Raw genomic sequence first — 25,995 nt, 5'->3', positions numbered from 1 at the left:
ATCTTCCCTAAGGGCCCTTGGCCTTTTTAAGAAGTCAGGGGGTGGTGACAATGTGTGTTGTGATTGAAGCAGAATGATACCAAGTGGCAAAGAGTCATCTACACACAATAGCTGGTTGTTTATGTAGTTCTACATGTACAGTCTGCAGTCTATAGTTAGTGCGTGCAGTGCTGCTATACTTATAAAAGGGTATTAAGGTATATAAGGCTGAGAGAATTTTGAATAAACAGACTCCATGTTTAACCATTCATGTGGTTATCACTCCTCCTCTAAGACCAAGGACTCAGGCTAGGACTACATCCTCTAGAGAGCTAGTCTGGAACAACATTTGGTGTTCAATGTGGGGCCTTGGAAAGCAGAGCACAAAGCAGCTTGATGGATGCAATCAGGGAGTTCCATTGAGGATTCCTTGTGATCCACATAAGAAAAGTATAAAGACAAGCAAGCAGGAAGATACAATAAGGACTAATCAAGTCACTTCTGTTTTTCAGCCAAAATGGTGCAAATAGTAACAATAGAACCTCCTTTCTGAAGGAAGTATAAAGCATGCTTAGTTAGGTTAAGAGAGAAGCAAAATTTGTTGGAAACTCAGAAGCACTGAGTTTTCAGATGTTGTGGAGGAGAGTTTGGAACCAGAGATGTGGAAGGTAGTGAGAGAATAACTAATTGAATTCAATGGGATAAAATCGCCTTTAAGGAATCCCACATATAAGAAAAAGAAACAGAAAGCTTTTAATTCGGGATGTCAAACAAGGAAGTATCAGGAGAAAAACTAGGGGAGGGTTGGTATCTATAGCCATGGAGGGGCCAGCACATGGGAAGGAGCTAAGGAAGTCTTTTTCAGTATTTTGTTGATTTACATTGTTTTTTTTTTACTACTTTAGGTGGTTTGAGGGGCTGGGGGACATGGGCTGAAAAAGAAGATAAGGATTGCCCTGAGAGGTTTGAGGTACATGGTGCTTCTCAGTTTCTCAGCCCACATTTACTTCTCCCTAAGCCCAAGCATGTGCTCTTGTGGCATCCTCTGCTTCCTGAGCAGTGACACCATTAGCCTCTCCAGCATAGTTCTGTCCTTCTATGTCCCCAGGAAAGGCAAAAGAAAAAATGCTTTTTACTGCAGTTAGGATTTCTATCAAGTTCTTAAGCTTTTTAGTCAGGGCCACTGATGAAGGCCTGCCAGCCCTTACACATATCCCTTATCCAGTGGAAAAATGATACAGCAGTGTAGGTGGAATAGTGGTCCTTAACCAGTGAAAACATTCAGGCCTTATTAGACATAGTACAGGAACAACTTCACTAAGGACACTTACAACCTTCTATAAGTCCTTGGAATTCCCCTGCATTTGCTGTGAAAAAAGACATCTGGAAAAATGGAGGATGTTGTTTGATTTGAGAAAGGTAAATGAACACCTCTTCAGACTGGATTTCCACCTCCTACTTATTTGCCTAAGGAATGGTCTCTTTGGGTTATAGATATTAAGGATTATTTCTATTCTATCCCTCTGCATGGAGAGGATAGGAAAAGATTTGCCTTTTCAGTACCCAGCATTAATTTAACTATGCCTTATAAAAGATTTGAATGGAGAGTTTTGCCACAGGGAATGAAAAATAGCCCTACCATGTGTCAAATGGATGTGACTGCTTCTCTTACTCCAGTAAGAAAGTCATTTTCAAAATTAAGTTATCATACTTCATGAATGATATTGGGATGTGCACCTGAGGAGCAAATATTAGAAGCATGTCTACAAAACACCATAGAAACACTAAGAAACTACAAATTGTATATAGCCCCAGGAAAAAAAAAATAAAGACACATTCCTTTTCAATATTTAGGATATGAAGTATATCCCAAGGTACTTACAGTACAAAAACTTTCTTTAAGAACAGAGAAGTTGAACATCTTAAATGACTTTCAGAAATTGATAGGAGATATCCAATGGATATGACCAGTGTTAAGCTTAACTCTTATCAACTAGAATCATTGTATGACATTTTAAGGGGAGACACTACATTAGATTCATTTAACAAGTTTATAAAAAAGACTCTGAGAGAGGTTGAATTGACTTTATTCAATGTGATTGAAAGAATTTCTCAAAAACCCTTGGAAATATCAGTTTTTTGCTGCAAAAAAGGTCCCTCTAACAGTTCTTCATCTAGAAGACAGTGTGATTGAGTGGATGACCTCCAAGCACAACCAGACCAAAGCTTTATTCCTTACCCAGTGCTTGTGGCTAGAATCTTATTAAAGATCATTAAGGAAGCAATACCATTATCTGGGATAAGACCTGATAAGAAACACACATTCTATACCAATTCACAAATTAATGTATGCTGTGAAATCATCCCAGAGTGGCAAATTATCTTGGCCACAGCTCCAAATTTTACACACAGGTCTCCCCCTTAAAGATAACATAGCCATTACATAATTGGCCATGGATTTAAAAAAAGAAAAGAAAAGAAAAGACTTCTAAGGTTCCTCTTCAAGGACCAACCGTCTTTACAGATGCATCCAAATGTAACATTTGTGCTGTATATTCTCCTGATTTAGCTATAAAAAGAGTAGTCAAAACTTCCTTTCAGTCCACTCAGAAGAATGAGTTATATGCAATTATGCTAGTTCTTACTTATTATCCAGGAGATATAAATATATTATCTTATTTGGCTTATTCAGTAGATTACAAAGAATTGCCAGACCAAATAAAATCTGTAGTTTCTAATATAATCAGCTCTTTAAGGAACTTCAAGAGCAAGTGATAAAATGTGCAGGTATTATATTTTACATGTCAACTCTCATAATGGACTTCTAGGTTCTATTTTTTATGGAAATTCAAAGGCATATCCCCTTCTCACCATGTTAGCCAATACTCCTTTATTTCAGGCAACCCTAGAATCTCATTCTAAATATCATCAGGCTGTTCAAGCTTTAGGTCTACAGTTTGGGATAACAAAAGAGGAAGCTAGGAGCATAATAAAAGCCTGTACAGCTTGTTTTATTTTCCACACTCCTACACTCTCTCCAGGAAGAACCCTCGTGGTTTGAGACTCAATGAAGTTTGGCAGATGGATGTGACTATTATAAATCTTTTGGTCATCTGTCTTTTATCCATGTTATAGTAGAAACCTTTTCAGGATTTACTGTGGCAATATCAGCAGTGAAAGAGACAGTCTGAGTGGTCATTGAATTTTTTATATAGGTTTTTGAAGCTATGGATATGCCACAAGCAATAAAAACAGATAATAGACCTACATATACTTCTAAACATTTTACACACTTTTGTGCACAGCATAAGATTTTACACATCACTGGCATACCTTATAATCCTCAAGGACAGGCAACAGTAGAGAGGAGAGAGAGAGACATCAAGACTCTCCTCCAAAAACAAAAGGGAGAGCCACAGTTACCCTAGAGAATTTCTAAACTTAGCCCTTTACACTATTGATTTTTATAAAGATGCATTAGCTTCAGAAGAAGGAATTTGTTACCAAAGAACAACTAGAGATCATTATTGATCACAAAATAGAAAATTTTTGATTATATCAACTTGAAAAGCTTTTGTACAAACAAAACTAATGCAGACAAGATTAGAAGGGAAAACATTTTTACAGACAAAGGTTCTGATAAAGGCCTCATTTCCAAAATACATAGAGAATTGACTCTAATTTATAAGAAACCAAGCCATTCTCCAATTGATAAATGGTCAAAGGATATGAACAGGCAATTGCAAGATGAAGAAATTGGAACTATTTCTAGCCATATGAAAAGATGCTCCAAGTCATTAATAATCAGAGAAATGCAAATTAAGTCAGCTCTGATATATCACTACACACTTCTCAGATAGGCTAAGATATCAGGAAAAGATAATGCTAAATTTTGGAGCTAAATTCTGGAGATCAATTTGAAACTATGCTCAAAAAGTTATCAAACTGTGCATACCCTTTGATCCAACAGTATTACTACTAGGCTTATATCCCAAAGAGATCTTAAAGAAGGGAAAGCCAAAAAATGTTTGTGGCACTCCTCTTTGTACTGTCTAGAAACTGGAAATTAAGTGGATGCCATCAATTGGATAATGGCTGAATAAAATGTGGTATATGAATGTAATGGAATATTATTATTTTTGTAAGAAATGATCAACAGGATGATTTCACAAAGGCCTGGAGAGACTTACATGAAGTGATGCTGAGTGAAATGAGCAGAACTAGGAGATCATTATACACTTCAACAATACTATATGATGATCAATTCTGATGGATATGGCTCTCTTCAACAATGAGATGAACCAAATCAGTTCCATTTGTTCAATAATGAATAGAACCAGCTACCCTCAGTGAAAGAACTCAGGGAAGTGAATATGAACCACTACATAGAATTCCTAATCCCTCTATTTTTGTCCACCTGAATTTTTGATTTCCTTCACAGGTTAATTGTACACTATTTCTAAGTCTGATTCTTCTTGTGCAGCAAAATAACTGTGTGGATATATTGTATACTTTTATATATTTAACATGTATTGGTCTACCTGTTATCTGGGGGATAACAGAACGTTTTGAAAGGGTCAATGTGAAAAATTACCCATGCATTTATCTTGCATTTACAAGCCATAAAAAAGCCACTGGCTCCAGTGGACAGCTTTTATAACCCACCAGAACGTCAGTGTCCAGTGCAAGCAGCTACACTATCTTTAGATAATTGCTAAATAGAGAGATCCAGAGAACAGTAAATAGAAGGGGCCAGATAGGTTAACTGCTTGGGGGCAGAGGATTTGCTTGTGTCTCTACAGTTGGAGAAAGAATCCGATGGGTGCCAATGAGCCATGTCTTCCTTGTCCATTGGAGAGAGATGGAAAAAGAAAAGACCCTCAAAATGAAGGAGAAAACCCCAGATACATTTGGTGGTTCCTTCTTTGACTATGTCCACTACTGAAAAAAACATGGCAGTTACCCTTTGAGTATTGCAACTGACTCATGAACATCATCATTAAAATAAAAAATAATTGTTAATGAGACTGATGCAGGACTTCAAAACTTTCAAGAATCATTGGATTCCCTGACATATGAAGTGATGGACAATCGATTGGCTTTGGACTTTGCTGCTGAACAAGTTATATGTGTGCTTGTGAACTGATAGTTATTTTCTATACCTTCCCTCTGGGACTTATGGAAGTCTTTTTATAGTATCTTGTTTATTCATAGTGTTTATGTTACTACTTGCTTGTGTGATTCCTCTCATGGTGATGGAATTAACCACTTTTATATACCTGCTTCAATTAAAACAAAAGAAAGGGAGAGATGTAGAGGGCCACAAATAGTAGGGGAAGTCTGGGTTAGGTAGAAGATAGTTCAGCCCAGAGAGAAACCGCTAACAATGTCTGGTTCGGCTCCTCATCTCCCTTAAGGGCTCTCTGCCTTCCTGAGAAGTCAGGAGATGGTGACAACCTATGTTGTAATTGAAGCAGGGTGATACCAGGTGGCAAACTACATACAATAGCAAGTTGTTTATGTTGTCCCCCTGGCTCAGTATACAGTTAGCATCTGTGCAGTGTTGCTATAGTTATATAAGGGTATTAGGATTTATAAGGCTGAGAGAATTTGGAATAAACAGACTCTATGTTTTGACCTTCCATGTGCATCTTGACTCATCATTGCTCCTGTAAGACTCAGGTTGGTACTGAGATCCTCCAGAGAGCTAGTACAGACACAACATGCCATAATGATAGAATGCTGGACCTGCAATCAAAAAGATCTGAATTCAAATCTGGCATTAGGCACTTAACTACTAGTGTGATCCTAGGCATGTAACTTAAACATTTTTATCTCAAAAATGATCTAGAGAAGGAAATGGAAACCCAGTCCAGTACCTTTGAAAAGAAAATCCCAAAAGAGTCATGAAGAGTTGGATACAATTGAAACAACTGAACAACAACATTAACGACTAAATCTCACCTATTCATTTTTGATATAATAAGCTTATGAGAGGGTTTGTCAAGTGGTCCTCTAAAAAGTAAAAATATCAAAGTAGCATTTTTACTCATCCAGTTATAACTCCCCCAAAAATGAAAACTACCTATTTTTAAATTCTACAATTTTGAAAATAAATCAAATTATAGTCTTTATGTTACTTTCTAATGTAAAAATGGATATATGCACATGTAAGATTTTTGTATACTTATTTATGTGCACATAGATCTGTATGTATATTTAATAACACTATAAAAAAAAAGGTTAATATCTTATGATCTACTTTTTGTGAAGTCAGATTAGGTTTTTTAGAAGACCCTACCCTTTCTTAATGAAAAAAAGTATTTTTTAAAGAATTATTTCTAGAATTCTTGGCTTAGAAATATAAAGTTTTAATATTCCATTCCCTTTCTTCCATTTACCAAAAAGAAAAAAAAAAGAGTTTGCAAAACTTACTTCCCTTTGATCTGTTCCTGAATTTTTTTGTTCATTTTTTTCTTTTTATTCTCAAAATTTTGTCAAATAAATGAATAAATAAGTGATTGATTATGAGCATTGTTTGGAAATCAATTGTAATAAAAGTCCTAAGGCTGGGAAATGTAAGACTGATCAAACAAAGTGAACTATTATAAGTACTTTAAATTTCCTGTACCAATAGTTGGTAGAGTGGATAGAGCAATGGGATTGAAATCTAAGAAACTCATCTTAAATTCCAATCTATCCCTAATCCTGGGCAAATTATTTAATCCTATTTAAAATGAACTGGAGAAGGATATGGCAAAGCACTGCAGAGTTATGGCCCAGAAAACCTAAAATATGATCACAAAGAGTCAGACATGAGTGAAAAATGGCTGATTCATTTTCTTAGGAAATTATTTTAAGAAAATAGTCAACCAGATATATCCTTTTAATCATTGTTAATGATTAAATTTTGAACAAAGATCCAAATTGAAATTTAACATTAATGGAATTCTTCCATAAAATGACAAATAAAAATGATTATAATTGCCATCTAATATAGAAGAGTTGGAAGAAGGAATGAATTCCAGTTCCTCCATGAATACAGAAATTGTCTTCATCATGAAACTTGGCCCTCGGGTACAGGAGCCAGAAGATTGTCATTCGAATCTAGCTCCCAGGAGTACAATAGGCACTTCAGCATTATTTCCTCAGAGTGAGAAAAACAACCTCATGCTGTTTTATTTCTGTCCAGAACATTGTTGGAGGTAAATGTGTGATTCATCTCCAGGAGCAAAGCATAACCTTGACAGTTTCTTTATCCTGATCTTGGAGGTAGAAAGATCTCTTACACCTCTGGGTACAAATCCTCAACTGTGAATTCCCCATTGTGGAGAAAAGTCTTTGATTAGCTACCAGGAAAAGTCTAGTATCTCTTGCATGGAGGCTCTTTTTCTGACATGTAAAATAAATAAGACCAGAATGACAATTACAAAGAGAAATAACAGAAAAGCACAAAAAGTACAAAACTTTACCTAAATTAAGAAGAGACTGAAAAAAAATTGACCTAACAAATTATTGATTCCATGAGATACTAAGATACAGTAAAACTATTATTTTAAAAAGAAGTAAATATTAGCCATCTAAGATAAAAACTAGCAGAAAGAAGAAAAAAAAAATAGAGAATTTGAGTCATTAGAATCTGAATGCAATAACCAGAAGACAGAATTTGGATATTTTATTCCAAGAAATCAGAAAACAGTATCTACATCTACTATTTATTTTTAATTTTTAATCAAGTATTTTGAAGGTTTAATTTTGCATATTATACAAAAGAAACCCAATTAATTTCAAGATACAGAAATACCTAACACTTAAGACATTAAGACATTGTCATAATCAATTTTATAAATAACTAACATCTTACTGGGTATAATACGATAATCAAAGAAATAGATATTAATTCATGTATCAACCTTAATTGATTTATTTCTATATTTGGCTTTACAGTTATATTTTTTTGCAACTCATGGATGTTAGTCCAGATGATTGCTATTTCTGAAATTTTATTTATATGTAGAATTAAAAGTTATTTAACTTTCTTTACTATTGTCCTTTTCTAAAAATATTTTAATTTTAAAAGTTTAGGTCTGCACTACCCTTTCAATAATTCCATCCTTCTGACATTTTGTACAATGTATCTGACTTTCTTGGCCCTGATTATTTTGGACACTTTTTTGTCATCAACATTGCCTTTTCTTCTCATAGAATATTTATAGAAAAAAAAATTGAAATGAGGACACAATATTAATTTTTTTCAATGAATTGTATTTACCGGAGTACAATTCATTTTGCTTCACCTAGTCAATTTCAATCAATATCCAATTTTCTAAATTCAGTTGTTCCAAAATATGTCTGTTTATTTTTCAGTCTTTTCAACCTTGAAGTCCTTTTTTAAATCTATATTATAAATCTATACAAATATGTTGTTTTCAATATCCTATTTCTCTAGCCACATCTACTTCATATTTCCATTGCAGAACAAAACTTCATTCTTTAATGTCACATTTCCTTGAAAGTTTATTTGATACAAACAACACAAAATACATTTCATATATATCTATCTTCGGTTAGTTTTATGAAGCATAGTGATAGTAAAAAAAAAAAAAAAAAAAAGTATTGTCTAAAACAAAATAAAACAAAAACTGTTTTGGTTCTAATTGAAAGAATATTTCATTGCAAATGATAAAAGTTTTTCATTATAAAACTAGCACTTCTATAGACTATTAAATTCACATTTTCTAGTTTGGGGGTGAGGATCAAGGATCTTTGTATGTTTATACCTCTAAAGGGAGAATAAATCATTCCCTACCCATTAACTTCATCTTAATTAGTTATCCAATTGTGCATTGCAAAGTCACTAACATCAAAACAAAACAAAACAAACAAAATTGTAATGGTCGGGCTTGACATTATTAGTTTAGGTGTAATCTTGGAATGAAATGACACACTCATAGTTGATTCAACAGTTAACAAAAATCGATTTACTTGCTCACAGAGTATGAAGAATATTAAACAAGTATAGAAAGTATAGCCATTATCTTAGATAGATGTGCCCCCTCTTCCTCTTCTTTAGGATGTTTATTTACTTAATGGGGTAAGGTGTGGTAACTCTTTATAGATTAACATTTGCCAAATCTAAAGACTGTTTATTCCATATGGGTGGGCTTTTTAATATCCTCAGGCATGCAAGAAGCTACATGTGCATAGTAAAAGAGCCAGAAACTACAAAGATGAATCAGAGGATACATAGATTGAATCTAAGGTTTCCATGTCAATTACTAATTTTACTCAATTTTTTTTTTCCTTTTCAAAAAACAAACAAACAGAAAACTAAATCTATATGAAAGTAAAAGAGAACATTGGTTTACAACAATCCTATCACAAACTTAAACAGGAATTATATGCAGAAAATCAAGCTATTATAGCTCAATTCACATGTTAAGAAAACAAGTTAGCAGTTTTACAAACCAACAATGGAGAATTCTAATCCTTAAAGTACTCAACTCAGTCCTTAAAGTAATTCTTTTTTTATCCTTAACACTACAAACCAGACGTATTTTGCAGACCAATATAGGTATTCTTCTGTGAAGAAACATTGCTAGGGTACTTGACTTGTCTTCTATCACAGTGACTTTCTAACAAACAGCATTAATTTCTCTATCTAGCTATCTAAAAAGGAGTGAGGAATGAAGATCTCTCTAGATTCCTTGTGTTGGGCAGAAATTTTTTCAAGTACTAAACCTATCTTCTATTAGACTTGTAAAAGTGATGAATAGAGATGCAGATACAATGCAGCCAAAATATTAAATAATTTATAATTCTGGTGCAGTGCAAAGATATTGGGAAAGAAAATTAATCCTAAAACCAACCTAAGGTCATTATTTTTCTTTAAGAATTTCCTTGGAACAGGGATTGAAGCCATTGAAATGTAAATACCCAATGTGTGAGGTGAAAAGACAAGTACAGTATTGTGTTAGTATATTCACATTCAAATGGGGAGGGGCAAGTCAGAAAGTAAGTGACAGAATATGGAAGTGGGAAATGCTTAAAAGCCACCAAAACTTTTGTAGGAAGATAATTACTTTTAAAAGTAGAACACAAGAAGATAAATCAACAGATAGGAATAGGGAAAAAAGTGAGTAACAAAATCTAAAAGAAATAGAAACTTGTAAAAATAATTATTATATGACATACAAATACAAACTAAGGAGTGATGAAAAATAATAAAAAATTAAATGTGGCTTTACTTCCTCCTCCCCCCCCATAAAAAAGGAAGAAGAATCGAGAATAGCAACAGAATGTTCCACAATTTCAATTTCAAAAGAGAACTTAAAATATATTAAGAGAAAATAATAAAAGATAAAAAAATAACAAAATTGATAGCCTTCAGAAATAGAATAAAATAGTCAGAATCCTAAGTGGTCTTTCCATAATAGAGAAAGAGAATACCAGTTTAGAAAGAGAAATATATTTAAATGAAATATGATCTAGTAAAGAAAAGCAAAGGACAATAATGCTAAAAGACCATATATTCAATTTATAAGCAAAACATACTGATTTCAAACTAGCTGGGTCCTCTGCTCTACAGTTGTCCCATCTGCATGCTGAAAACTAGTTACTTCTGCCTTTGCCTAAAAAGAGTGGTACAAAGGCAGAAATGCCATGTGTTCTCCTGACAGTTGGTCCTCTCCAAAGGACTTGGTCCTTCTAAGATCCTTCTGAGATGGAACTATATTGAAAAAAAGTTTCTGGAGAATGATGCACTTTCTATTTTTAAGCCAGATATAATCTACCATTTGGAGCAAGAAGAACCATTTTGTAGTCCAGAAAGTAAAATCACAAGCACCATTTTATCAAATTATAAGAATAAGCCTGAAATTGAGGATTACTCTCCAAATGCTGATCATTTCTATTGAACAATCATCCCACCAAAAAGTGTGCAAATGTCCATCTTCTACGTGAAACTTCAAAAAAGCACTGGGGTATGTTTTAGTTTATGGAGGCAACAGAACACTGATGGAACACACACACACACACACACACACACACACACACACACACACACACACACATTGATTCTGGAAAGAATAAATTTTGCTGCTGTTGTTGTTGTTGGATATTCATATATAGCAAGATAAGTTTTATTCAACATGAAAGAATTCATACTGGAGAAAAACCTTATAAAAATAAGGAATGTGGGAAATTCTTCTCCTCTGGGATTAATCTTTATTTTCACTGAAAGTTCATATTAGAATAAAACCTTATGGATTTCACATGTAAGGAAAGTACTTCTCCAGGAATGTGATTACCTAACAAAGGAAAATTTATTTAGAATGACCTTCTGAATGTCATAAATATAGGAAGACTTTCAGTTAGATAGAATCCTTGACTTGACATAAGAGAATTCATATTGTACAGAAACCTTAGAAGTCTTAAATATCATTAAGTCCCTTTTTAACTTAAAAGTTAGCTCTTTGGTTTTAATATATTTTTGAGTACCAATTGTGTACTAAGGTACTAGAATAGATTCTTAAGAATACAAAAAAAAACAATCAAAATATAAAAGTTTTTACCCTCAAAATCACAGAAATAAAAAATGAAATGATCAGTTTATTGAATGTGAGAATTCCTTCCATTGAAGCACAAAGTGCATATAAAACATTGAATAACTTATACAGGAGAGAACTCTTATACATGTAATGGACATATAGATAATTTCAGACAGAACATAGAGATTTCAGAATAGAAGGGGACTCTCTAAACTTATAGTCCAAACAGTATGTTAAAAACATAAAGATTTCCCTCTATGCCCAATTGAGAAATTGATATCCAGGCTTTGCTGAAAAAATGGGAAACTCACAAATGGACAAAAGAGTCATTTCATTTTAGAATACCTTCAATGGTTAGGAAAATTTTCATGGGGTAAATGGGTTATGTTTTTAGCTTTTCTTAAGCTGTCTCCTCTGATCTGGAACCCAAAACCAAAAATTCTACCAATGTGCACCCTGCAGCATCCTTGCCCCATTGCTTCTGCACTTACTGTGTGTTCTGGTTCCTTCTTCCCCAAAGACATATCTGAGTATACCTGAGCATACCTGAGTAGGATAGTTTATCAGAACATCTCCCTTTCAATATTGATATAAGTATGTAGCTTTCATTTTAAAAAATCTATATAAATAATTATATTAAGTTAATCAATGATGAACCATCTCAGAATTCCTAGAATAAATTTATCAGTTTTTCATCAATATTTGTTATTTGATAGCTTTCTTTCTCTGCTTAATGTTTCATAGTCTGTATATAAGAAACATATTTATCTCAGTTTTAAAATTTTATTAAACATAGGTATATTTTTATCACACATCTGATAGGATTTTGGAATCTTTTTGGGAAACTCTTTTTTGGGGGTTTTGTTTTTTTTCTTTGCATGTTTAAAGTTTGTTCATTTTTCTTCTTCATAATTTCAGGTCTAGATTTTTATATAGCATTTTTTAATATTAGTTTGTTATATCACTGTCAAACATTTATGTTTCCAAAATAAAATTTTAACTGTTTTATTGAAATTGGTGTATAGTGATTTCTAGCAGTCACTTCTATTTCTCTTTAATCATTGTAAATTTCTCCTCAATATTAATCTTAGTAACCTGCTTTATCTTTTCTTGTTTCATATTTTTCTGTAATTTTTCATATATTTAAATAGGTCATAGACTTGTTTTTGCTATTTTTGTTTATTCCTTTTATTGTTTCAAATATATGTCAGTTCTCTTTAGGAATTATTAATTTGATATTAAATTTTGTATCTATATGTCAAATTCTTTATTTTTATTTTCACAATATTTGTTAATAAAACTGTTCAAATTTATAAAATTTCCTTTAAGGATTTTTTTCAATATCTTACATATTTTATTATATTTTTTCTGTCATCATTGCATGTAATATAAATATTCATTATAACTATTTTACTCTTTTGGACAATCATTATTTAGCACCCTTTTAGCATTTTAACTATATATTTATTTATGACTATGATAAATGTATTGTAAATACCTTCTCAACAATGGAAATCATTAAGTTAAATAATATCTTTGTATTTTTGTATATGTAGCAAATTAGTACTAAAAAAAAAGCAAAAACAAAAAAACAAATTTTTGTCTTCCTTGCCTATTTTTTTCTTCACCACCCTTTCAAGAGAAGCAAAAATGTCCTTCATTAATCAAGGAAATAGTTCTTGATAACATATATTGGATGCTCTTCTGTTGCCTGATTGCGTATCTTACATATGGCATTTTTGAAATTATGTGATTCATGATGACTATAAATAATTTTATCAGGGATAGATAATTTCATTGGCTTGATTAACCAAGGGTTACAATACATACATTTAAATAAGCATAGACTACTGGGCTTTGACACAAGAATTAATGGAGAGCAACATAGAACTTTACAAGTTCAAAATAGCTTGAAATATTCCCTTTGTAGCTAATAGGTCAGTATTAAACTAATGCAGCAATTGCTATCAGATTCCAGTGTAAAAGAGAAATAAGACAAGGTTAGATGAAAACAATCTAGTCTAATCTCATTAATAATACTTAATAACAGGATTTTTAAAGTTTGATGTTATCAAGAACTATTTACTTGATTGATGAAGGACATTTTTGCTTCTCTTGGAAGGGTGGTGAAGGAAAAATAGGCAAGGAAGAGAAAAATTTGTCTCAATATGAAACATTTAGAATTTGCTCAGGAAGTAGCAGACTAATACAATCTGATCCTGGACTAAAAAAAGTGGACCATCAGAGGCAAGTGGACCAAAAAACACCAAATATAACTGATTCCTGAAGACTCATAGAAACTCTGAATAATGCAGACTCAGTATGAAGTATTGCTTGAAAATAGGTGTTCCATTATCTTTTCTGCTTATCTTTTTTTTTCTTAAAACAAACAAACAAACAAACAAACAAACAAACAAAAAAACAACACAAAAACAAAAACAAAAAAACAGACATGGAACTTCAGCAAACTTCCATGAAAATTAACTTTTTATCATCACAATGATCCTTATCCACACATCTAAACCTCAAATTCTGTCCTCCAAAAGTGGTTATTTTATTTCTATTTTAATCATTTAATTATTCATACCCTAGAAAATATTTTCCACTAAGTCAAAAGATCATCTGGTGGCCCTTCTACAAACTGCCTGTAGTAGCTTAAAGAAAGTAAAGGAAACTAAAAGGAGAAATGCTGGATAATTCAATTCAAGTGAGATTTCAGAGAGTAACTCTTAGTTAATCAAGTTAATGAAATTGTTTATCCCTGATAAAATTATTTATAGTCATCATGAATCACATAATTACATTCCAGGAAATATTGTTTTCTCTCTTAAGGGAAAAACAGTTAATGTGAAGGAGCATAGAGGAATCTTGCATAGGGGTTTCTACCATATCAATGTAGAACTCAGTCTCCTTGAAAGGAAGAAAGGCAATATAGATTGGGGATGGAGCCAAGATGGTGAGAGGACACATATTTCTTTCTAACTTCAGCCCATGTCCCTCAAACTAATTAGCAAATCCAGTCTCTGAATTAGTTCTGGATGATAGAACCCATGAATATTGGGAGTGCAACAAATGAATGGAAGAATATAATTTTGAAGCTCTCCAGAAAGGTCTGTTTCAATTGGGCACAAAGGGAGGTAAGTCAAGCACAAGCAGACCAAGCACGGATGCCAAGGGCAGACAGGGCAGAATAGGAGCAATTGGGGGTCCCCAAGCTGGAGAATCTACAGAGAGGAATCTACAGCAATGTTGGTTATTCTGCCCTGCATCCACACAAAAGGTAAATAGTGAATGCTGAAATGCTAGAATCTCATGGGAGCTGGCCACACCAACCTAGCATGAAAAGTCAGTGGGCACTGACTCAGCACAGTCACTACTGCTTGTAGAGGAAGCTTGGACAGTCTCCCTAGCTCTAAAAGCAAATGTCAATTTTTTAAAACAATGAGTTAAAAAAAAAAAAAAAAAGCAAAAATAATTCAGACCATAGATAGTTTTTATGGTGAAAGAGAAGAATAGATTTCAAACCCTGAGGAGATTAAAAGCCAATAGCCTCCACACAAAGCCCCAAAGGGTGATATAAATTGATCCCTATCACATAAGGCTCTCCTAGAAGAAATTAAAAAGGATCTTAAAAGATAGATATAAGAAAAATGGGAAAAGGAAATTAAAACTTTGCAAGAGGGTTTAGAAAATGCAACACAAAAACAATCTGAAGAAAATTAACTACAAAACAGACTTAGTGAAATGGAAAAAGCATATAACTCATTAAAAGATAGATTTGAAAAAATAGAAAAAGAAAACAACTCACTGAAAAACACAATTTGTGAAATGGATAAAAATGCATAGAACAAACCAACATACTAAAAAAATCAATTGGGCAAATACAAAAAGAAGTAAAAAAATGTAAATGAAGAAAATAATTCACTAAAAATCAGAACTGAACAATGAAAATGAATGACTCATGACATCAAGAATCAGTCGAGCAAAACCAAACAAATGAAAAAAAAAATAGAAGAAAATGTAAAATAAATTCTTGGAAAAACAACTGACTTGTAAAATAGATTTAAGAAAGACAATCTAAGGGTTATTGGACTTTCTGAAAATCATAAAGAATTAAAAAAAAAAAAAAAAAAAAAAAGCCTAGACACTGTATTTCAGGAAATCATCAAAGTGAACTTTGTCATAGAATCAGAAGGCAAAATAACCATTGAAAGAATTCACCAAACACCTCCTGAAAGAGAAACCAAAATAAAAATTCTAAGATTCCTTAGCTAAATTTCAGAACTATTGGACCAAGGAAAAATATTGTAAGAAGCCAGAAAAAAAAAAAAAAATCAAATACTGAAGAGCCACAATAAGGATTATCCAGGATCTAGCAGCTTCCACCTTAAAAGTTTGAAGGGCCTGGAATCTGTTATTTCAAAATGCAAAGGAACTTGGACTGTAGCCAATAATAAGCTATCCTGCTAAACTGAGTATTTTCTTTCAAGGAGCAAGAAGACAGACATTCAACAAAACAGTTGAATTCTATTTATTTCCGATGAAAAAAAACAGAGCTAAACAAAAATTTGACCTCCAAATATAGAAATCAAGAGAAGCATAGAAAGGTAAAAGGGAAAGAATTTTGAGAACTGTATTTTTGTTGTGGATATACATAGAGAGTGCATGTATAGTTTGATATTACTGTCATAATATAAAAGAAAAACTAGATTTGGAAAGAAGATTACACTGGGGAAGAAAAAGAAAGTGGAGGTTAAATGAAGGAAATTATATCTCAGGAAGAAGCAAAGAAAATCTATTATAATTGAGGAAAAGAAAAAGGGATGAACATTGTGTGAATCTAACTCATAAGATTTGACTCAAAGAAACAATATTAGACATATTGGTTTTCAAAGAGAAACTTCTCTCACTTTATAGAAAAGTGAGAGGAGAAAGGGGAAAAGGGAAGGGATAGGTTAAATAGAAGGGAAAACAGAAATAATAGGGGAAAGGTATAAGAAAGACGGAAGGGCTGTAAATGGGAAGGGCTGTTTGAGGCAAGTGGTGCTCATAAGCAAAGAGAAAGAGAGAAGGGAAAGGGGAAAAGGAAAGAAAAAAGTATAATTTGATGTAAATAAGATGGCAGGAAAAACAGTATTAGTAGTGTTAATGCGAATGAAGGAAACTCTTCCATAAAGCAGAAGTGGATAGCAGACTGGATTAAAAGCCAGAATCCTACAATATGTTGTTTAAAAGAAACAAATTTAAAGCAGAGTGATACATACAGAGTAAATATAAAAGGTGGGAGCAAAATCTATTATGTTTCAGGTGAAGTTAAAAAAAAAAAAAAAGAAAAAAAAAAAAAAAACAGGGGTAGCCATCCTGATCTCAGATCAAGCAAAAGCAAAAAACTGATCTAATTAAAAGAAATAAGAAAGAAAATTATATCTTGCTAAAGGGTACCATAGATAATGAAGCAATATCAATATAAAACATATACCAACCACCAAGTGGTGTAGCATCTAAATTCCTAGAGGAGAAATTGAGAGAGATGAAAGAAGAAACAGACATCAAAACTATAATAGTGGGAGATCTCAACCTTGCTCTGTCAATACTGGATGAATCAAACTATAAAATAAATAAGAAATAATTTTAGGAGGTAAATAGAATACTGGAAAAGTTAGATATGATAGATCTTTGAGAAAATTGAATGGAGACAAAAAGGAAAACATTTTCTTCTCGAAAGTTCATGGAATCTATACAAAAATTGATCATAAATTAGGACATAAAGACTTCAAAATCAAATTCAGAAAGGCAGAAATAGTAAATGAATTTTTTTCAGAGTATGATATAATAAAAATTACATTTAAGAAAAAGCCAGGGGAAAATAGGCCAAAAATAATTGGAAACTAAATAATCTCCTCCTAAAAAATGAATGAGTGAAACAGCAAATCACAGAAACAATTAATAATTTCATCCAAGAGAATGACAATAATGATACAATATACAAAAATTTGTGGGATGCAGCCAAACCTGTTATTAGGGGAAATTTTATATCTCTAGATGCTTATTTGGCTAAAATAGAGAAAGAAAAGATCAATGAATTGGGCTTTCAACAACAACAACAACAACAACAACAACAAAGCTGAAAAAAGAACAAATTAAAACCCCCCAATCAAATACCAATCTTGAGATTCTAAAAATAAAATGAGAGATTAATAAAATTAAAAGTAAATAAAATCAAAAACTGTTGAACTAATAAATAAAATAATAGTTGTTTTGTAAAAATAGAAAAAAATAAAATAAGCCTTTGATCACTTTGATTAGAAAAAGGAAAGAGGAAAATCAAATTGTTAGCCTCAAAAATGAAAAGGGAAAACTTTCCACCAAATGAAGAGGAAATTAGAGCAATAATTCAGAGTTACTTTGCCCAACATTATGCCAATAAATGTGATAAGTGAAATGTTGGAATGCCTACTTAAAAGTAGATTGTCCACAATAACAGAAGAGGAAATAAATTATGTAAATAATACCATTTTAGAAAAAGAAATAGAACAAGCTATTAATCAACTCTCTAAGAAAAATCTCTATGGCCAATGAATTTAAATATTAATTTATTTAAAGAACATTTAAAGAACAATTAACTTCAAAACTACATAAACTATTTGAAAAAGTAGGGAAAGAGGGACTCCTACCAAATTCCTTCTATGACATAGACATGGTACCTAAGCCAAGTACGATGAAAATGGAGAAAGAAAATTATAGAATGATTTTTATTCATTCCACAATGAATATTGATGCAAAAATCTTAATTCAAATTTTAGCAATGAGAGTACAGAAGGTCATCCCCAGGATAATACAATCTGGTAGAATTTATACCAAGAATGCAGGGCTGGTCCAATATTAGGAAAAATATTAGCAAAATTGACTATATCAATAGAAAAACATTATGATTATTTCAATAGATACAGAAAAAGCATTTGATAAAATCCAAAATCCATTCTTATAAAAAAAAAAAAAAAAAAAAAAAACACTGGAGAGTATAGCAATAAATGATCTTTTCTTTAAAATAGGCAGTAGCAGCTATGTAAAACCATCAGCAAACATCAATTCCCAATAAAATCAGTATTCAAACAAAGTTGTCCACTATCATCATTAATATTCATTATTTTATTAGAAATGCTAGCTTTGGCAATAAAAGAAGGAAAAGAAATTAAATAAATTAGAGTAGGTAAATGAGGAAACCAAATTACACTCTTTGCAGATGATATAATGATAATCTTACCGATGGCCAGAAAATCAACTAAAATGGTATTAGAAATAATTCATGCCTTTAGTAAATTTATAGGATATAAAATAAATCCATATAAATCATCATCATTTTCATGAATCATTTAAAAATACAACAGGAAGAAATACAAAGAGAAATTCTATTTAAAAATAATTGTTTATAGTATAAAATATTTGGAAATCTATTTGCCTAGGGGAAGTCAGGAACTATATGAGTAAAAATACTAAACACTTTCCACACAAATAAAGTCAGATCTAAACTATTGGAAAAATATTAAGTGCTCTTGGATAGGTTGAGCAAATATATTAAAGAAAACAATACAATCTAAACTAATCTATTTATTTGTGCTATACCAAACTCTAAAGAAACTATTTTAGTGACCTAGAAAAAATAAAAAAAAAAAAAATAATTCATCTGGAAAACCAAAGGTCAAAAATTTCAAGGGAATTAATGATAAAGAAAAGCAAATGACCCCCAACCAAAAATTAAACTTGAAATACAAAAATTAAAAGGAGAAATAAATAATATTGAAAGTAAAAAAAACTATTGAATTAATAAATAAAACCAAGAGTTGGTTTTATGAAAAAGCCAATAAAATAGATAAACCTTTGGTAAATTTGATCAGAAAAAAGAAAGAGGAAAATCAAATTGTTAGTCTTACAAATGAAAAGGGGGATCTTTCCACCAATGAAGAGGAAATTAGAGAAATAATAAGGAGTTACTTTGCCCAACTTTATGCCAATAAATTTGATAACTTAAGTGAAATGGATGACTTTCTCCAAAAATATAGGCCTCCTAGATTAACAGAGGAGGAGATAAATTGCTTAGATAGTCCCATTTCAGAAAAAGAAATAGAACAAGCTATTAATCAACTCCCCAAGAAAAAATCCCCAGGACGAGATGGATTCACATGTGAATTCTACCAAACATTTGAAGAACAATTAGCCCCAATGCTATATAAACTATTTGAAAAAATAGGGAATGAAGGAGTCCTACCAAACTCCTTTTATGACAGACATGGTCCTCATACCTAAACCAGGTCGATCCAAAACTGAGAAAGAATATTATAGACCAATTTCCTTAATGAATATTGATGCTAAAATCTTAAATAAGATATTAGCAAAAAGACTTCAGAAAATCATCTCCACTTTTTGCAGATGACATGATGGTATACTTAGAGAATCCCAAAGACTCTGCTAAAAAGCTATTAGAAATAATTCAGAATTTTAGCAAAGTGGCAGGATACAAAATAAATCCACATAAATCCTCGGCATTTTTATATATCACCAACAAAATGCAACAGCAAGAGATCCAAAGAGAAATTCCATTCCAAACAAATGTTGAGAGTATAAAGTATTTGGGAATCCATCTACCAAAGAATAGTCAGGAATTATATGAGAAAAATTACAAAACACTTGCCACAAAAATAAAGTCACATTTAAATAATTGGAAAGACATTCAGTGCTCTTGGACAGGCTCAGCGAATATAATAAAGATGACAATACTCCCCAAACTAATCTATTTATTTAGTGCTATACCAATCAGATTCCCAAGAAACTATTTCAATGACCTAGAAAAAATAACAACAAAATTCATATGGAAAAATAAAAGGTCGAGAATTGCAAGGGAACTAATGAAAAAAAACTCAGAGGAAGGTGGTCTAAGTGTACCTGATCTAAAGCTATATTATATAGCAGCAGTCACCAAAACAATTTGGTATTGGCTAAGAAATGGACTGGTAGATCAGTGGAACAGATTAGATACAAAGGACAAAAAAGGGTACATCTATAGCAATCTAATCTTTGACAAACCCAAAGATACCAACATTAGGGATAAAAATTCATTATTTGGAAAAAACTGTTGGGAACACTGGAAATTAATATGGCAGAAATTAGATATGGATCCACACTTAACACTATATACCAAGATAAGATCAAAATGGGTCCATGATTTAGGCATAAAGAGGGAGATAATAAATAGATTAGAGGAACAGAGGATAGTCTACCTCTCAGACTTGTGGAGGAGGAAGGAATTTATGACCAGAGGAGAACTAGAGATCATTATTGATCACAAAATAGAAGATTTTGATTACATCAAACTAAAAAGTTTCTGTACAAATAATACTAATGCAAACAAGATTAGAAGGGAAGTAACAAATTGGGAAAATATTTTTAAAACCAAAGTTTCTGACAAAGGTCTCATTTCCAAAATATATAGAGAACTGACCCTAATTTATAAGAAACCGAACCATTCTCCAATTGATAAATGGTCAAAGGATATGAACAGACAATTCTCAGATGAAGAAATTGAAACTATATCCACTCACATGAAAGAGTGTTCCAAATCACTACTGATCAAAGAAATGCAAATTAAGACAACTCTGAGATACCACTACACACCTGTCAGATTGGCTAAGATGACAGGAACAAATAATGATGAATGTTGGAGGGGATGTGGGAAAACTGGGACACTAATACATTGCTGGTGGAGTTGCGAAAGAATCCAGCCATTCTGGAGAGCAATTTGGAACTATGCCCAAAAAGCTATCAAACTGTGCATACCCTTTGACCCAGCAGTGCTATTACTGTGCTTATATCCCAAAGAAATACTAAAGAGCGGAAAGAGACATATATGTGCCAAAATGTTTGTGGCAGCTCTTTTTGTTGTAGCTAGAAACTGGAAGATGAATGGATGTCCATCAGTTGGAGAATGGTTGGGTAAATTATGGTATATGAAGGTTATGGAATATTATTGCTCTATAAGAAATGACCAGCAGGAGGAATACAGAGAGGCCTGGAGAGACTTAAATCAACTGTTGCTGAGTGAAATGAGCAGAACCAGAAGATCACTATACACTTCAACAACAATACTGTATGAGTATATATTCTGATGGAAGTGGAAATCTTCAACATAAAGAAGAGCCAACTCACTTCTAGTTGATAAATGATGGACAGAGGTAGCTACACCCAGAGAAGAAACTCTGGGAAGTGAATGTAAATTGTTAGCACTAATATCTGTCTGCCCAGGTTACATGTACCTTCGGAATCTAATGCTTATTGTGCAACAAGAAAATGGTATTTACACACATGTATTGTATCTAGGTTATACTGTAACACATGTAAAATGTATGGGATTGCCTGTCATCGGGGGGAGGGAATAGAAGGAGGCGGAGGATAATTTGGAAAAATGAATACAAGGGATAATATTATAAAAAATATGTATAATAAAAATTATTAAAATTAAAAAAAAAAAGAAAAGCAAATGAAAGTGGCTTAACTCTACCAGATCTAAAACTATATCATAAAGCAGTGATCTTCATTTGGTACTGGCTAAGAAACAAAGTAGTTAAACATTGTAATAGGTTAGATTCACAAGAAAAATAGTCAATGAGTATAGTAATCTAGTGTTTGACAAACCCAAAGCCCCCACCTTTTTGGATAAAAACTCACTATTTGACAAAAACTTCTGGGAAAATTGGAAACTAGTAAGGCAGAAACTAAGCATTTACCTACATCTAATACTGTATACCAAGATAAGGTCGAAATAGGTTCATGATCTAGACATAAAGAATGATATTATAAATAAATTAGAAGAACATAAGATAGTTTACTACTGAGATCTGTGGAGGAGGAAGGAATTTGTGACCAAAGAAGGACTAGAGATAATTATTAATCACAAAATAGATAAATTTGAGTATATTAAGTGAACAAACACTTTGTACAAACAAAACTAATGCAGACAAGATTAGAAGGGAAGCAATAACCTGGGAAAATATTTTTGCATTTAAAGGTTCGGATAAAGACCTCATTTCTAAAAGATATAGAGAATAGACTTAAATTTATAAGAATTCAAGCCATTCTCCAAGTGACAAATGGTCAAAGGATATGAACAGACAATTTTCAGATGAAGAAATTATAACTATTTCTAGTTATATGAAAAGGTGCTCTAAATCACTATTATTCAGAGAAATACAAATTAAGACAACTTTAAGATACCATGATACACCTCTCAGATTGGTTAAGATGACAGGAAAAGATAATGATGAATGTTGGAGGGGATGTGGCAAAACTGGGACACTGATACATTGTTGGTGGAACTATAAACTGATTCAAACATTCTGGAGAGCAATTTGGAACTATATACAAAAAAGTTATCAAAGTGTGCATATCCTTTGATCAAGCACTGTTACTACTGGGCTTATATCCCAAAGAAATCTTATAGGAAGGAAAGGGACTCACATATGTAAAATGTTTGTGGCAGTTCTCTTTGTAGTGGCTAGATACTGGAAACTGAGTGGATGTCCATCAATTGGAGAATGGCTAAATAAATTATGGTATATGCATACTGTAGAATATTATTATTCTGTATGAAATGACCAGAAGGATGATTTCAGAGAGACCTGGAGACTTACATGAACTGACGTTAAATGAAATGAGCAGAACCAGTAGATCATTACATATAAGACTACATTTATCATCAATTCTGATGGACATGGCTCTCTTCAACAGTAAGATGATTCAAACCAGTTCCAATTGTTCAGGGATGAAGAGAGCCATCTACACCCAAAGAGAGGACTGTGGGAACTGAACATGTTCACAATATAGCATTTTCACTTTTTTTTTGTTGCTGTTTGCTTGTATTTTATTTTGCTTCTTTTTTTTTTCCTTTTTTAAAATTTTTTTACTGTTTGATTTGATTTTTCTTGTGCAGAACAATAATTGTATAAATATGTATGCATAGATTAGATTTAACATATTTATATCATGATTAACATATATTAGACTACTGGCTTTCTAGGGGAAAGCATGGGGGAAGAGAGGGAAAGTTGGAATGCAGGATTTTGCAAGGGCTAATGTTGAAGAATCACCCCCGCACACATTTTGAAAAATAAAAAAGCTTTAATTAAAAATAAAACAAAAGGAAGGAAAGAAGGCTACAGTGAATAAATGGTGGGGAAATCAAAAACAACTTGAAACTGCATAATCCATAGCCATGTAGAAAACATGATCAAAGGCATTACCCTGAGTTCATTAAAGGATGAGGTCTGTGTAGACTCATTTCCCCATCAATATTGTTTAAGGCAGTGATCATTTATCAAAATCAGAAATTTCTTGGGTGAAATATCTACTAGTCTGAAAACTACAACATGATGACTTATTGCTTGTGTTGTTTCTCAAGCACAAAAATATGAGTTAATTCTTGAAAGAAATGTTACTGAACGTGTATCAAACTTAGCTGCCTTGATACAAAAGGCCACTACAGTTAAAAAAAAAACAAAAAAAAAAACAAGGATGTCAAAAAAAAAAATTAATGATATCTCTGTTTCTGAGAAAGACATAGTGTGACAGGCTGATGAAAAAACTTAGAAAAAAAATAAAAATTCATGACCTGAGGAATCAAAATTTATAAAGAAATCAAATATTTTATCAAAATAAAAATATTAGTTATTCTTGTCTATAAAGGATCACTTTCCTTTCACTTCAGTGTTTAATTTTCTTAGTCCCTATGTCATTTAATATACTCCCCTAATTTCCTATAGCTAAATTGTGATCACTTTTGAAAATTGTTTTTTTTTTTTTTTCTTTTGAGTGAAAAGTTTCCAAAGCTGTCTTGCAGTTGTCATACTGAAGATCTTATTTAATTGGCTTGACTAGAAAAGGACAGAAATATTTCCAATAAATCTAAGTGATTTCATTCTTTGAAATGTCACCTAGTTTATGAGTCACATTGTATAGGATTTTATGATAAGTGCAAATATAGCTAGCAATTACTAAAATATTTTATCATTTCAGTTTTTTCTTAGAAAAGAATATTTCTGCTAAGCTACTAAAAATCTCAATTGGACAGCATATAAAGATTTATTTGAATTAAATGTGCAGTTATGTGTATGTGTACATGTTTGTAATTTAAACAATTACAGAAATATTATTTTGGTCACATTGATTTTTTTTAATTAATAATTTTTTATTATATATTATTATATGTTCTTTTTCTGAAATGGGACTATTTAAGCAATTTATCTCCTCCTCTGTTAATCTAGGGAGCCTATATTTTTGGAGAAAGTCATCCATTTCACTTAAGTTATCAAAGTTATTGGCATAAAGTTGGGCAAAGTAACTCCTTATTATTTCTCTAATTTCCTCTTCATTGGTGGAAAGATCCCCCTTTTCATTTGTAAGACTAACAATTTGATTTTCCTCTTTCTTTTTTCTGATCAAATTTACCAAAGGTTTAGCTATTTTATTGGCTTTTTCATAAAACCAACTCTTGGTTTTATTTATTAATTCAATAGTTTTTTTTTACTTTCAATATTATTGATTTATCCTTTTAATTTTTGTACAAACAATACTAATGCAAACAAGATTAGAAGGGAAGTAACAAATTGGGAAAATATTTTTAAAGTTAAAGTTTTAAAGTTAAAGATTCTGACAAAGGTCTCATTGTATTGGTATGTTGGAGGGGCTGTGGGAAAACTGGGACACTAATACATTGCTGGTGGAGTTGTGAAAGAATCCAGCCATTCTGGAGAGCAATTTGGAACTATGCCCAAAAAGTTATCAAACTGTGCATACCCTTTGATCCAGCATTGCTGTTTTTGCGCTTATATCCCAAAGAAATACTGAGAAGGGGAAAGGGACCTGTATGTGCCAAAATGTTTGTGGCAGCTCTTTTCTTAGTAGCTAGAAACTGGAAGATGAATGGATGTCCATCAATTGGAGAATGGTTGGGTAAATTATAGTATATGAATGTTATGGAATATTATTGCTTTATAAGAAATGACCAGCAGGAGGAATACTGAGATGCTTTGAGAGATTTACATGAACTGATGCTGAGTGAAATGAGCAGAACCAGAAGATCACTATACACTTCAACAACAATACTGTATGAAGATATATTCTGATGGAAATTGATATCTTCAATATAAAGAAGCTCCAACTCACTTCCAGTTGATCAATGATGGACAGAAACAACTACACCCAGAGAAGGAACACTGGGAAGTGAAAGTAAATTCTTAGTACTACTGTCTATCTACCCAGGTTACTTATACATTTGGAATCTAATACTTAATGTGCAACAAGAAAATGGTATTTACACACATATATTATATCTAGGTTATACTGTAACATATGTAAAATGTATGGGATTGCCTGTCATCAAGGGGAGAGAGTAGAGGGAGTGAGGGGATAATTTGGAAAA

General features: G+C 32.2%; 1 pseudogene; it reads left to right on the top strand.

Moving 5' to 3' along the window:
- The first annotated feature begins 12,806 nt into the window (after positions 1–12,806).
- Positions 12,807–24,164, top strand: LOC141561901 (large ribosomal subunit protein uL6-like; annotated as a pseudogene).
- Positions 24,165–25,995: the final 1,831 nt, after the last annotated feature.

Source organism: Sminthopsis crassicaudata, chromosome 3 (assembly GCF_048593235.1).
Source record: "Sminthopsis crassicaudata isolate SCR6 chromosome 3, ASM4859323v1, whole genome shotgun sequence".
NCBI lineage: Eukaryota > Metazoa > Chordata > Mammalia > Dasyuromorphia > Dasyuridae > Sminthopsis > Sminthopsis crassicaudata.
Note: the sequence above shows the minus strand (reverse complement) of the source record. Positions and strands in the feature narration are given on the sequence as shown.